Source organism: Dipodomys merriami, unplaced genomic scaffold (assembly GCF_024711535.1).
Source record: "Dipodomys merriami isolate MVZ:Mamm:240054 unplaced genomic scaffold, mDipMer1.0.p SCAF_5, whole genome shotgun sequence".
NCBI lineage: Eukaryota > Metazoa > Chordata > Mammalia > Rodentia > Heteromyidae > Dipodomys > Dipodomys merriami.
Window position 1 is genome coordinate 34,442,202 of NW_027206068.1, and position 12,052 is coordinate 34,454,253.

Below are 12,052 nucleotides of genomic sequence, written 5' to 3' on the forward strand. Positions count from 1 at the left end.
GCTTAACATAGCCAGTTATTAAGGAAAGGCAAATCAACCCCATCAAATGTGTCATTATTTGGCTCATCCAAAAGACTAAAGAAATGAAATCTGGATGAGGGGATGAAGAAATAGGAAGATTTGCACACTGTTGGTGGGTATGAGTGCAGCTATTACAATGGCATGCATACACACACTTTTGAATAAAATAGAATTCGTGTGGGGAAAAGACAGGTATCTGCAATCCCATATCCATTTCAACACTATTCACAATAGCAAAAACTGGAAACACCCATCAAATGATGGATAAAGAAAATGTATACACAAGAAAACATATACACAAGGGAATATTACTTACTTGTGAAAACAAGGAAATCCTATCATTTGAAACAAGCTGCATAGAAATGGAGATCACTGTTGAATGAAATATCACTGGTTAATTATACTCAGAATACTTTGAGAAATACTACATTATTATAAATTTAAGGGTGTACACTAAAAGAAGTTTATGTTAACAGATACCTTCATTTTGAAAAAGAGCATCTGGATAATATGACATGTTTTAGTTTATAAATTTATGAGGTGATTTTCAAAATATAATTCATCTGCCAGCTTGAAATATACTAGAATTACAAATATATTAATGGAACACATGTATTGTGAAATACAGTCCATATATATCATTTAGGAAATACAATAAAATACCCCAAATCATTATTTTTTCATTCATTTTGAAAAGCAAACTTAAGACATTATGAAAATAGTAACTTATGAAACCCATTGCATTATATAAATAGAATCTTAACAGTTCATTTTGGAAGAAACACCTTGACAGTTAAGTGAAGATGACAATTTGCCTCCAGGATCATCAATGAACTGAGGCAAGTCAAAAACTGAAAAAGTTATTACAGATGCACGTAAAACATACTTTTATCGGATATTTCAAATTGGAAAGTTATGAATTTGAAATGAATATTTTCCTTAAAAGAAAATGAAATTTGTATTATAGTTGAATTTGTCTTCCATTACTTTTTCCAAAACAAGAATATGTCTGCGGCCCTGACAGAAAATTTCCCTTCCCACTTATCCTAAAGATGCTGAGATATTTTCATACCAATTTCAGTTTAAAGTAAAATAATTCAAATTATTTAAAAAATGATATTTTTTCCAATCTCTAGGTTAATCTTATAGTTTAAATTATTAATGACAACTTACCTTAAAAAATTTTTTTTCTGTTCATGGACACTAAAATGATAATCTTCAGAATTAGTTCTGTTTTCAGGATGTGCTTTATTTCTAGAGAGGTAGAGGGGAGAAAATTAAAGTTCTTTTCATAAATACTGATTCAAAGTATCAGTATGATTAATGACTCATTTCATTACCATAAAGTGTTTCCAAATACAGCCACCCACACAGAGTAAATATGATTCTGCAAATATTACTCTCCATGATAAAAAACCCCACATTCCACTCACAGTTCATTATACTCTTATGTGTCATGCCTTTATTTCACAGTGTCAATTGAAATTCTTTATTAGCCAAATGACTTCTTTCAATATTTTTCAAGTCTTTTATATAAGTAGACATTAGTTGTACAAGAGATGTTTCATTTTAACTTTATTTTTTTTTTTGTCGGTCGTGGGGCTTGAACTCTGGGCTTGGGCTCTGTCCCTGCTCTCTTCAGCTCAAGGAGAGCGCTCTACCATTTGAGCCACAGCACCACTTCCGGGTTTCGAGTGGTTTATTGGAGATAACAGTCTCACGGACTTTCCTGCCCGGGATGGCTTTGAACCTTCATCCTCAGATCTCAGCTTCCTGAGTAGCTAGGATTACAGGCGTGAGCCACGGGTGCCTGGCTTCATTGTGACATTTCTATACATGCACACAATGTACCTCAAATTTGACTTCTGCAGCCTCCAACAACACTGAGGTAATAAACATAGCAATCACACCATGCTCATAGCTAGCAGCAAGAAGTCTTCTGAAGGACGTGGTAGCCTAGCAGTGAGTACTATGCCTCCCTTATTCAGGGACCCACTCCACTTCACTCACCATCCGTGTGGGGAGCTCACCTCCCACCACCTACAGCATGTACCTGACTTGCTGACTTTGGCCCAAATGATTCCTGTTTTAGTGTGTTTTCTTTTCTGACCTTGTTGAGTCCTCACTAGAGTCAGATACCCAGTCCTCATATTGTTTCAGGGGTTCATAATCCTTAGAACATCGGAAACTGGATCCTCTAAATGTGTGAAAAGTAAAGTCTGTCTCTAACTTTTCCACTCAGGTATTAATAAATAAAGTTAGCTTCCTTCCCACCCCCACCCCACACCAGAATCAAGGAAATGGGACAACATTCCTATATTGATTTGAAATAGCATAGATATATGAAAAGGGGAGGGTTGGATAATAACTCTACTGTATAATTTCAATGAAGATAGTATGTTAAAATATATATGGAAGCAAAGAAACTTTTTTAAAAAGATGAAAGCTCAGTGCTTGATTATTATCATTCGACACTTCTAACTCATTGGTTATTTTGTCTTCCATTAAATGGAACAATTTCACAAAGATAGTGAGTTTGTAAATTACACTGAATTATATACTTCTTTGTTTCTTCTGAGATTTTATCATAGTGCCTTACATGGTAGGGTCAGTCTGTATTTGGTGACTAATTTCAGTAATTACCCTTTGCATGTATTTTGTGGCAAGATATCATGGAACTAAAATCAATTAGGGAAAATGTGAAGGAAAACTTAGACTTCAAATGTCACTGCTGTGAGTCCTGAGTCATATTGTAAAATGCTCAAGGAAAGTCTCTGACATTGCCAAAGAAATGAATACAAAGGATTTCTGGTTTCAGAAAAATAACACCTCATTATAAAATCTAGTTCTAGATCACAAAAATGAGTTTGTTTTAAATACTTTCTTGTTAGTGACATTATTTGCTGACAAAACAAGAATATATAAATGGTTTGATCTCATCTCACTCTATTAATGAGAAAGAGGTAGACTATAACTTTTATAGTTTAATACAATACAATAAAAATCTAATTAAGTCTATTTTCTATTTTTGTTAAGAATAAGTAAAAAGATATAGACATGAGCCCATAATTCTAAACCCAATGTCTTCTATGAAATTAAAGATTTGCCTTGTGGTTTAGACTAACAATTTAGTTCTCCAAACTAATAATTAGCCTATATCTCAAATGTTTTCTAGTAGTGTTAGTGAAGAAGAATGATGTAACTGTTATTTTCTTCTTTAATACATACATACACAGTGTCCAATGATGGAACATAGAGATAATAAAAATTTCCATTGAGAAAGAGAGTAGAAGACGCCAGTGATTGCCTAACAACTACAATTGCCTAAAATCCACTGGGATTTTAGAAATTTGAGAAGGTGTTCAACTATTTGCCTGAGAGAGAGGATGTACCTCCATTAAGTTCTACCCACCCATTTGGAAACTCATTCAAGTCCTTTATTCTCCTTTTGCAAAACTGAAGAAAGTATCAGAGAGAATGACTTCAGTGGAGCTGGAAAGGTTTCAGATCTGCCTCAGGTCGGTGGCAAGTTGAGGTCTTTAAGCATTATTATTAGTAGTAGTGGTAGTATCATTATTTTATTACAACTTCTATTATGTTTATTTGATTTAAGTCAGAAATAGTCAAAAAGTCTCATTTAATTCAAGTTTCTGAGTTTTGGCAATTGTGTTTTCTTAAATCACCAGCCTGCTGAGGATTGTTTTGTTCTAACTTTGCATGTTGCAGTAATTACATACCCAAAGTTTTTCTCCAGATGTACCTCTCACATTTCTTTATTCTCTTGCTTTTCACCAACTTGCTGCTTTCTTAATTTAATGGTAGCCAACTACTGAGGCAAATGAATGTGAAGGGCATATATAACTTTATTGGTTTTAGTTTTGATTTATTTTATTCATCTGAGACTTTTTTTCTGGTTCTTTGTTCAAACCTTTTAAAATTCTGTCACCAACTGCTGGAATCTATAGCAGCCAGCTTTCACAACTCTGGAAGACATTGAACTTCAAAGTTCTCTTTATTTCATATTGTTTTTGCTTGCAAAGTGGCCTATTTTTTTCTGAGCTCCTTTCTTTGATGATCTTGGAATAAGTATTCAATAATATTCAAATGATAAAAAATTAGTCTAAATATACTAATGTGATAGTATTAGGTGGTGACTGGAACATAATAGTGTAGACATTAGCACTGGGCATTCTTATAAGAAGAGGTCAGAGCTCTAGCTGTTTCATTTTCAGTCTGTAAGGGGTTCAAACGCAGTATCTGCAGTTCTTGGTACACAGAAGTCTCTCACCAAAACATAATCGTTTGTCACCCTCATCTTAACTCAGTCTATGATATTTTGTTAGAAATGCCTAGACTGACTAAGACAACAGTTTGTTCTAAACAGATTCAGTCTTGTTTCCTGTAACAACACTGATATTAAATGTATGGTTACTAAAGAGAATCAGGAAAGGGTTCTTGACCAAGGCTCCAAAGTATGCATTCTTTTGTTTCATTTCCATTAGCCAGAAGCCAGAAACATCATATCAAATCAACTGTAAGAATGTGGAATTATTCTGTGCTTTCAAAAAAAGAATTTGAATCCTGTGTACAGCATTTTTACAATAAACTAAACTTAAAAAATAAATTTGATGCATGTCTAGCTGAGTATTTCCAACTCTTAATTTTTCAGTAAAATATAATGTAAGAGATCTTAATATTTATGCAGAAAAATGCAGTTTACAGATTAATAAAAATGTATTTTTTTTTGTTTTATTTGTTGGTCATGAGGCTTGGGCGCAGTCCCTCAGCTCTTCAGCTCAAGGTGAGCACTCTACCATTTGAACCACAGCGTCACTTCCAGTTTTCTAGTGGTTTATTGGAGATAAGAGTCTCATGGACTTTCCTTGCCCGGGCTGGCTTTGAACCATGATCCTCAGATCTCAGCCTCCTGAGTAGCTAGGATTACAATCTTTTTATAAGTCACACACTAAAAAAAAAAAACAACACCATTTCCCCAGTTTCCTAAAAGTGAAACTTCTTTTCCATTTTATCAAGATTAAATTGCAGTTCTTTTAAATCTTCATATTCAATATATCATTCTATATAGCTACTGGTCTTTACCTTAATCAAAAGGGGAGAATATTCAACTTTGCTCTTTTCAATAAAACTAGAGTTTAAAGAAAGAAAATACCTGGAGATAAAACATATTAGCTTAAGCATAGATTCCTTAATGTCTTGGTCCATCTTAGTTATTGAAGAAAGTAAGTAATTTTAGAATAGCCATAGTAGTAAACACTGATTGTAATAATTTGTCAAAACAAAAACAAGTGCCTAACAACCTTGTATATTGGTAGGATATACAAGTCTCATTTAGGTCAGGCTTTGAGTTTACCCACTGAACTATAAAGTCTAGGAAATGGCTATAAATTCCCCAATTAGTTATGAACATAAGATATAATTCCTTTGCAATTCTAATGGCTTGTAAAAGTTACATGTGGAGGGTGAATCCTCATAATTGTCATTTTATGTTGCCTTTAGTTTAGAATTTCAGAGATAGTAGAGACCTGGGGACGGGGGGGGGGGGGAGAGAAGGCATTGTTCTGCCAGTAAGTCCACTTATGATTTGATTTCTGTTTTTTTTTTTTTAATATTTTTTTTCTGTAAAGAGACTGTATAGAGGGGTTACAGTTATGATACTTTATTTTTAATATATATTTTTATTGTAAAGCTACTGCAGAGAGGGGTTATAGTTACATGAGTAAGGTAATGAGTACATTTCCTTTTGAGCATTGTTACCCCCTCCTTTGTTTTCCCCTACCATCCCCTCTTTCCCCACCTCCCCAACTCCTCCCCACTCCCCAGTTGTAAAGTTTGTTTTCAACACAGTGTCTTGTACATCTCATTGTTACGATGAGTCAACCTGTATCCTTATTTCATCATTTTGTTCTTTTCCCACCCCTCCCCAAATTAGAAAAATGTATATACAATATGCAAGATGCAAACATAAAGGGGATTTAAATAGGGAAAGATGACATGATCTTTGCAGATGATATGATCTTGTATTTAGAGAACCCAATGGACTCCACTCCCAAGTTACTCAAGCTGATCCAAAACTTTGGCATAGTAACAGGGCATAAAATTAACCCTCAAAAATCAATGGCTTTCTGTATGTCAATAACGAGAAGAGCACGGCTAAAATCAGGAAAGCAACACTTTTTGTAATAACCCCACAAAAAATAAAATATCTAGGAGTTAACTAAAGAAATGAAGGATCTCTATGATGAAAACTATAAAACATGAAAAAGGAAATTAAAGCAGAACTAAAGAAGCAGAAAAACCTTCCATGAGCCTAGATTGGGAGGATTAACATTCTGTTGAGTTTTATGTGGAACCTATGGAATCACAATTTTAAATTTATGTCTTTCATCATTGGCATAATATTGTCTAATCTATGCCATTTTTCATCAATTTAGCAAATGCAACATCAGTTGAATTTGGCTTTTGTTTTTGGCTTTTGTGTTTTTTCTCCCATCATTGACTTGAACTCAGGGTCTGGATGCTTTGGGCACAGTCACTGTACTTTTTTGCTCAAGGCTAACATACTACCATTTGAGTCACAGCTCCACTTACAGCTTTCTTGTGCTGCTTAATTGGAGATAAGAGGCTCCAAGATTTTTCTGCCTAGGCTGTCTTTGAGTCATGGTCTTCAGACTTTAGCCTCCTTAGTAGCTAGGATTATACTTCATGCCCCCAGCACCCAATTTCTTTGACTTTCAGTCCTTATAGTCTCAAGGACATTATTCTGAACAAGATATATGAATATATATATGTATATATAATACATATAGTTAATATGTATGTGTGACTATATATAATTTCTAACCAATTGGAAGTTATACTAAAAGAATGTTCTCAATTTCTATGTAACATCATCATTTAATTTTAGGCCCCAAATGAGAAGAACACTTTCAAAATAGGTATAAACCAAAGAGCTCTGAGATTCAATGTTTTTTTAATAATAAAGAAAAACAATCGTAAGAAAAGTGATTTTAAATAAGTAAGACCATATTGACACTTCTTAAAAATATAAGGACAAAAACTGACCAACATTGATTTCTCTTTTAGACTAGTCAACCTAACTATATTGAAAGTAATTTCCAATCAGTGGTATTCATTTAGATGACTATTAATGTCAAAACAGTAAGTTCACTGGGGAAGTAGCTTTCACTGGGCAAGTTTGGGCATGGTCTAGGATTCAATGCTAATATTATTCTTTCATGTGTTCCAAACGTATATAAACATGACCTTTTATTGACTCATTTAAGACTTTTTAGTGGAATTCTAGTTCATGTTACAGCAACTGATCTTTAGGGATTCAAGTGGGCAATTACTCAACTAAATAAAGCAATTGCTTTTCTAATCTGCTCTTGTAATGTTTAGTTAACATGTTCAAAACAAAGCTCATAGCAACAATGTTTTTCTCCCTTCTTTTCTTATGAGTCACATGGGACTACCAATGAATTCCTGCAGTGCCACTACAAACTGGATCTTAGAACTGCATTATGGTTGAAATTCTGTGCAAATACCATAAACATGAAGCCAAGAACAAAATTGGAATATGTTATTTTAATATTCCAATCAGCAGAGCTTAATTCTCAAAATTCTAAGAAGGAACATATTTCTCTCATGATTTTTAAAATTGTAATTAACAGCTAAGTTTTCCCTGTTATACCAAGGAAGCATAAAATACTCAGTATGGGAATTAAACTGACCCACATACTTTATATATGTGTCACTGTTTTTATTTTGTTTTTATTCTAAGTAGTTGCACATAGGGGCTATGACTCAAGAAGTCAGATTATTAATACAATATATCTCGAGATAGAGGCATTTTTAAGACTACATGTATATTTAATGAGTGTGAATTTTAAAGAATGAATATATGAGATAATAGTTGGATAAATATTAAATACATGTCCTCCACTCCCCACCAAAGCCTTTCTGGACAGTCTTAACTTCTGCAAGTGATTGTGAGGTGCTTGAAGGGTCTTTCATTGGTCACAGGAAATTGTTCATGGGAACAATTTTTAGAGTTAAGTTTTTCTTCTCTAGATTTTCCTGGGAGTGGAGCAAAAGGCTTAACATGATGTTATGTGTCCTTTAGCATCTGGAAAATACTGAAAAGCTTAAGCGCAAATAGCCTAGGCACAAATTCCCTTTCCCACGCTGCTTCTTTGTATAATGTCCCCTTGCCAAACAACACTCCTAATCCTAAAGACCAGGCTCAATTCCTGCTTATTTCTTAGTGTAGGCTGTGGCTTCCCTACTAGAAAACCAAATTGTTCAAACAAGCCAAGAATATGCTACTGTGGCAATCAGTTGGTATTACACAACTTGCTTTCCACAACTTCCAGCAACACCCCTGTGTGACCCACTGTGAGGTGTATGGATACACTTTCTCCAGGGTTTGAGCATGAGGACTAATAGACTGTCTATCCCCTCTATCCAGTGGTGTGTCATGTCCAACCATCCCATGACCTGAGGATGGAAATCTCACTGTCACCAAAAGGATGAGGGAGAGACAACTAAACAGCATGGTTTGTGACATTTTTCTGAAGATTTCAGGGGAATACAGATTTTTGACGAAGTAAGCAGGTAAGACTTTGAAAGGCATCCTTGAAACAAAGAATAAAGCAAAACAGAAAGAACTTGGAGGCAGACTGTGTTGAAATACCAAATACACTGAGTAATAGGTAAAGAATCAGAAGTTCTTTTGAGCCTCTCATACAAACTTCCCATTTGAATTCTATTGCTGATGTGTGCCACAGAAATATCATATGCAATGTGGGCCAGGACACAAAAACTAAGCAATATCTATTGGATTTACCTCCAACTCCAATTCTTAATAGAGCATACAGTTTTATTATTCAGCAGCTTGGTTTTGCCCCTACTTCTCCTGTTTTGTACTCTATTCTTATTTTTTTTTCTCTATGTACAACAGGGCATGTCATGGTTCTGTCTTAAATGTTTACTCTTCCCATTTAGTAGTTTTTATTCATCCAGACAGTTTAATTATCATCTCAGAAATATTTATCTCAGATAAGTATTTCTCTGGCCTTTATCTTTTTCTTGAGCCTTGGCCCATGCATTCCATTGTCCATAAAATATATTCAGTCAGATGTTTCTTAATATATCATAGTCATTATTCCTCTATCTGAATATTCTCAACTTATGTCTTATAATTTTATCTCTTTAGCTCCTAAATACATCATGTTTCTATTTTCTTCTTTTTATCTATATTATCACAGACTTTGAGCAAATCAATATTCTCTTTTTAAAATATTGTATTAACCATTTAACTGGTCCCCATGGATCTACCTCTCTACTACCTAATCCACATTTCTCACTTTGTCCTGAATTACTTGTTAAATATGTGTATCTGATCACATCTTTCCCCTGCATAAAATCTGGGATGGCTGCTTGCTAATATCTTCTATTCAGGTTTTAGTGCTGTTTACAACAGCCTTCATTTCTCCAAGTTATCTCCTTTATTTTTTTTTCTCTTACTTGTTTTTAAACATCCATTTTCTTGTTTTTGCGCTTCCATGTAGTTTTCTTTTGCCTTGCTCAGCACAGTCATTTTCTTCTCTGTCAAGTCCTTAGATTTAGTTTTCTTCATAATCATCATGAATAAATTTGTTAGCATGTCCTTTTTAGTTAGGACTCTGAATAACAATCAGAGTTTTGGAAAGTCTTGATGCATGAGATGAAGCCAAGATGTTTGGTTAAATACTCCCAGAGCCTCTATGCTTGGTAGCGGAGATATAATAAGTTCTAGGAAGACTTTATTAAATCAGACATTATTTGTATCCTCCCAAATAGAATTTTAAAGTCACAAATAAAAAAAGCAGATGTTATGTCTTGGGTGTCCACTACTGTATCCAAAATGTCTTGCCTATAGCGAATCTTCAGTATTTAATACTTATTGAATTAATACTTGAAAGAGTACATGACATGTTCTCAATGCAAGGGAAATGAAGTTGCTGGTGTTGCAGATTTGGGAGTTTAATTAGAGGAACTTGAAGAATTGAAGACAAAAATCGAAGAGTTAACAGGAAGGGGTGTCCCATAAGCTCTGCCTATAAATATATTTATGTATTTGCATATGAATATATATATATACATATGTGTGTCTATCCTATGTAGTGGATGCAAAATTTTTTAAATTCATTATTACTCCATTATTTCTATTTTTTCCTGATATTTATCCCTGGTAATGCTATGAATTTTCTAAGAGGAAATTAGGCAAAAATTTCCTATTAAAATGACTGCTTTTTTTTCAACTTAAGTTCTCTCCCTTCCTTTATACCTCCATCTTGCATATTCAAACTCAGATAGTAACACTTCTACCTATCCCTAGTTTGCCTATAACTGATGACATTTACTGGGAAAGGAACCAACTTTATGCTATAAATTATTACTTATTACTTACTATAAATATAACTAGATAAAATGTGTTCACACAGAAGAACAGAGATTAAAAAGTACTCCTACTCTTTTTCTAACTTTATACTAAATGTATTTGTATCAATTGTTGCTCTATAACAACTCTTAATAGAACATATAGTTTTATTATTCAACAGAAATTTCATGAATTATGATTTATAAATGTATACTGTTTACATTTTTTCAAAATTAGAAATGTATAAAAATCATGTAGAAGTAGAACAAGACCTTCATACCTGAAGATATGTCTTCCTAGTCCAGATGGTATATTTTTCCAGACTTTCAATGGAAATAAAATGAAGGTATGCATTGTCTTATTTATGTAAATGGAAAAAAAATCTTTTAAGCAAGACATACATACACATTATCATACAATATCAAAGCTTTCTTAAGTAGCTATGAAATTACTTGCATTGGGTCAAAATATTAAACTCAAATCTGTGTTATTTATCCTAATCTTTTGGTAGTACTAGAGTGCGAACATAGGGGCTTATTTTACAACTTAAGCCATAAACCCAAACCTTTGAGCTTTATCTTATTTTTTCAGATACTGTCAAGTATTTGCCTTCAGCCAGCCTCAGATCTTCATTTTCCTGCCTCCAACTCCTGTTATTTCAGATTACAGGCATATGCCATTACACCGAGCTTATTCTAATATTATTAAATAAATTGTGTTTATTGGAAAATTGGGAGTTATATTTCTCATTCAATTGTTAATTAATTTTATGTTATTATTTGATTTGATTTTATGTGAGAACCTGTGGTTGAAGTCAGGGCCTTGTACTCTCTTGTACTCACAGCTGGCACTCAACCAGTTCTGCCATACACTACCCTAGCGTTTTGCTGGTTAATGATAAAGGTAGAGTCTCAGACTCCGCCCCCTAGTGGGACATTTGAACTATCACTCCCAAGTCTTAGCCTTCCCAGTAGCTAGAATTAAAGATGTGAGCCACTGGCCTCAGCTTTTAGATACACTTATAAAATATTATATTAGTATCACTTTTCTTTCATCAAGAACTTTGAGTAGTTTTTGAGTAAACCAAAAGCAAATGATTGTATATCTTCTATCAGAATCATGCAACACTCCTTTTTGTGTACGTGTTCATCTTTTTGATCCATAATATACACATAAGTGCTTTATTAAGAGAAGAATATATATATGTATATATATGCATATATACATATATATATGTATATATATATATATATATATATATTCCCCCCCCAGGGCTGAGGACTGAACCCAGGGCCTTGCACTTGCCAGGTGGTTGCCCTTCCGCTGAGCTAAACCCCCAGCCCCAGAATATATTTTTTTAAATCTATGGAGAGACTAAGTGCATTCAATACAGAATAATAACTCTTAGTACAGACTTTGTGTGAGTATACTTGTATTAAAACCAGTGAGATCTTCAAAAGCATTTGCTTTTAAAATCATAATTTTATGGGAAGCTATTTGTATTTAGAATCTATCTCATGCAATTCTGTTATGGCCTTTGTGTGGTTATGTCTTATCTTTAGTTTTATCTTTATGTCTTATCTTTTGTCT

At 33.8% G+C, this 12,052-nt stretch overlaps 1 long non-coding RNA gene across 4 annotated transcripts in view; it reads left to right on the forward strand.

Annotated features, from left to right (window-relative positions):
* The first annotated feature begins 1,919 nt into the window (after positions 1-1,919).
* Positions 1,920-12,052, forward strand: part of LOC138810084 (uncharacterized) — a 30,187-nt gene continuing 20,054 nt past the window's right edge. For 2 of the 4 annotated variants that reach the window (XR_011367020.1, XR_011367019.1), the window contains exons 1-4: positions 1,920-1,983; positions 3,258-3,539; positions 8,510-8,655; positions 10,700-10,808. This is a non-coding gene — a long non-coding RNA (uncharacterized lncRNA). The remainder of the gene's footprint in view (positions 1,984-3,257; positions 3,540-8,509; positions 8,656-10,699; positions 10,809-12,052) is intronic. The other 2 variants (XR_011367021.1, XR_011367022.1) reach the window with 2 other exon arrangements.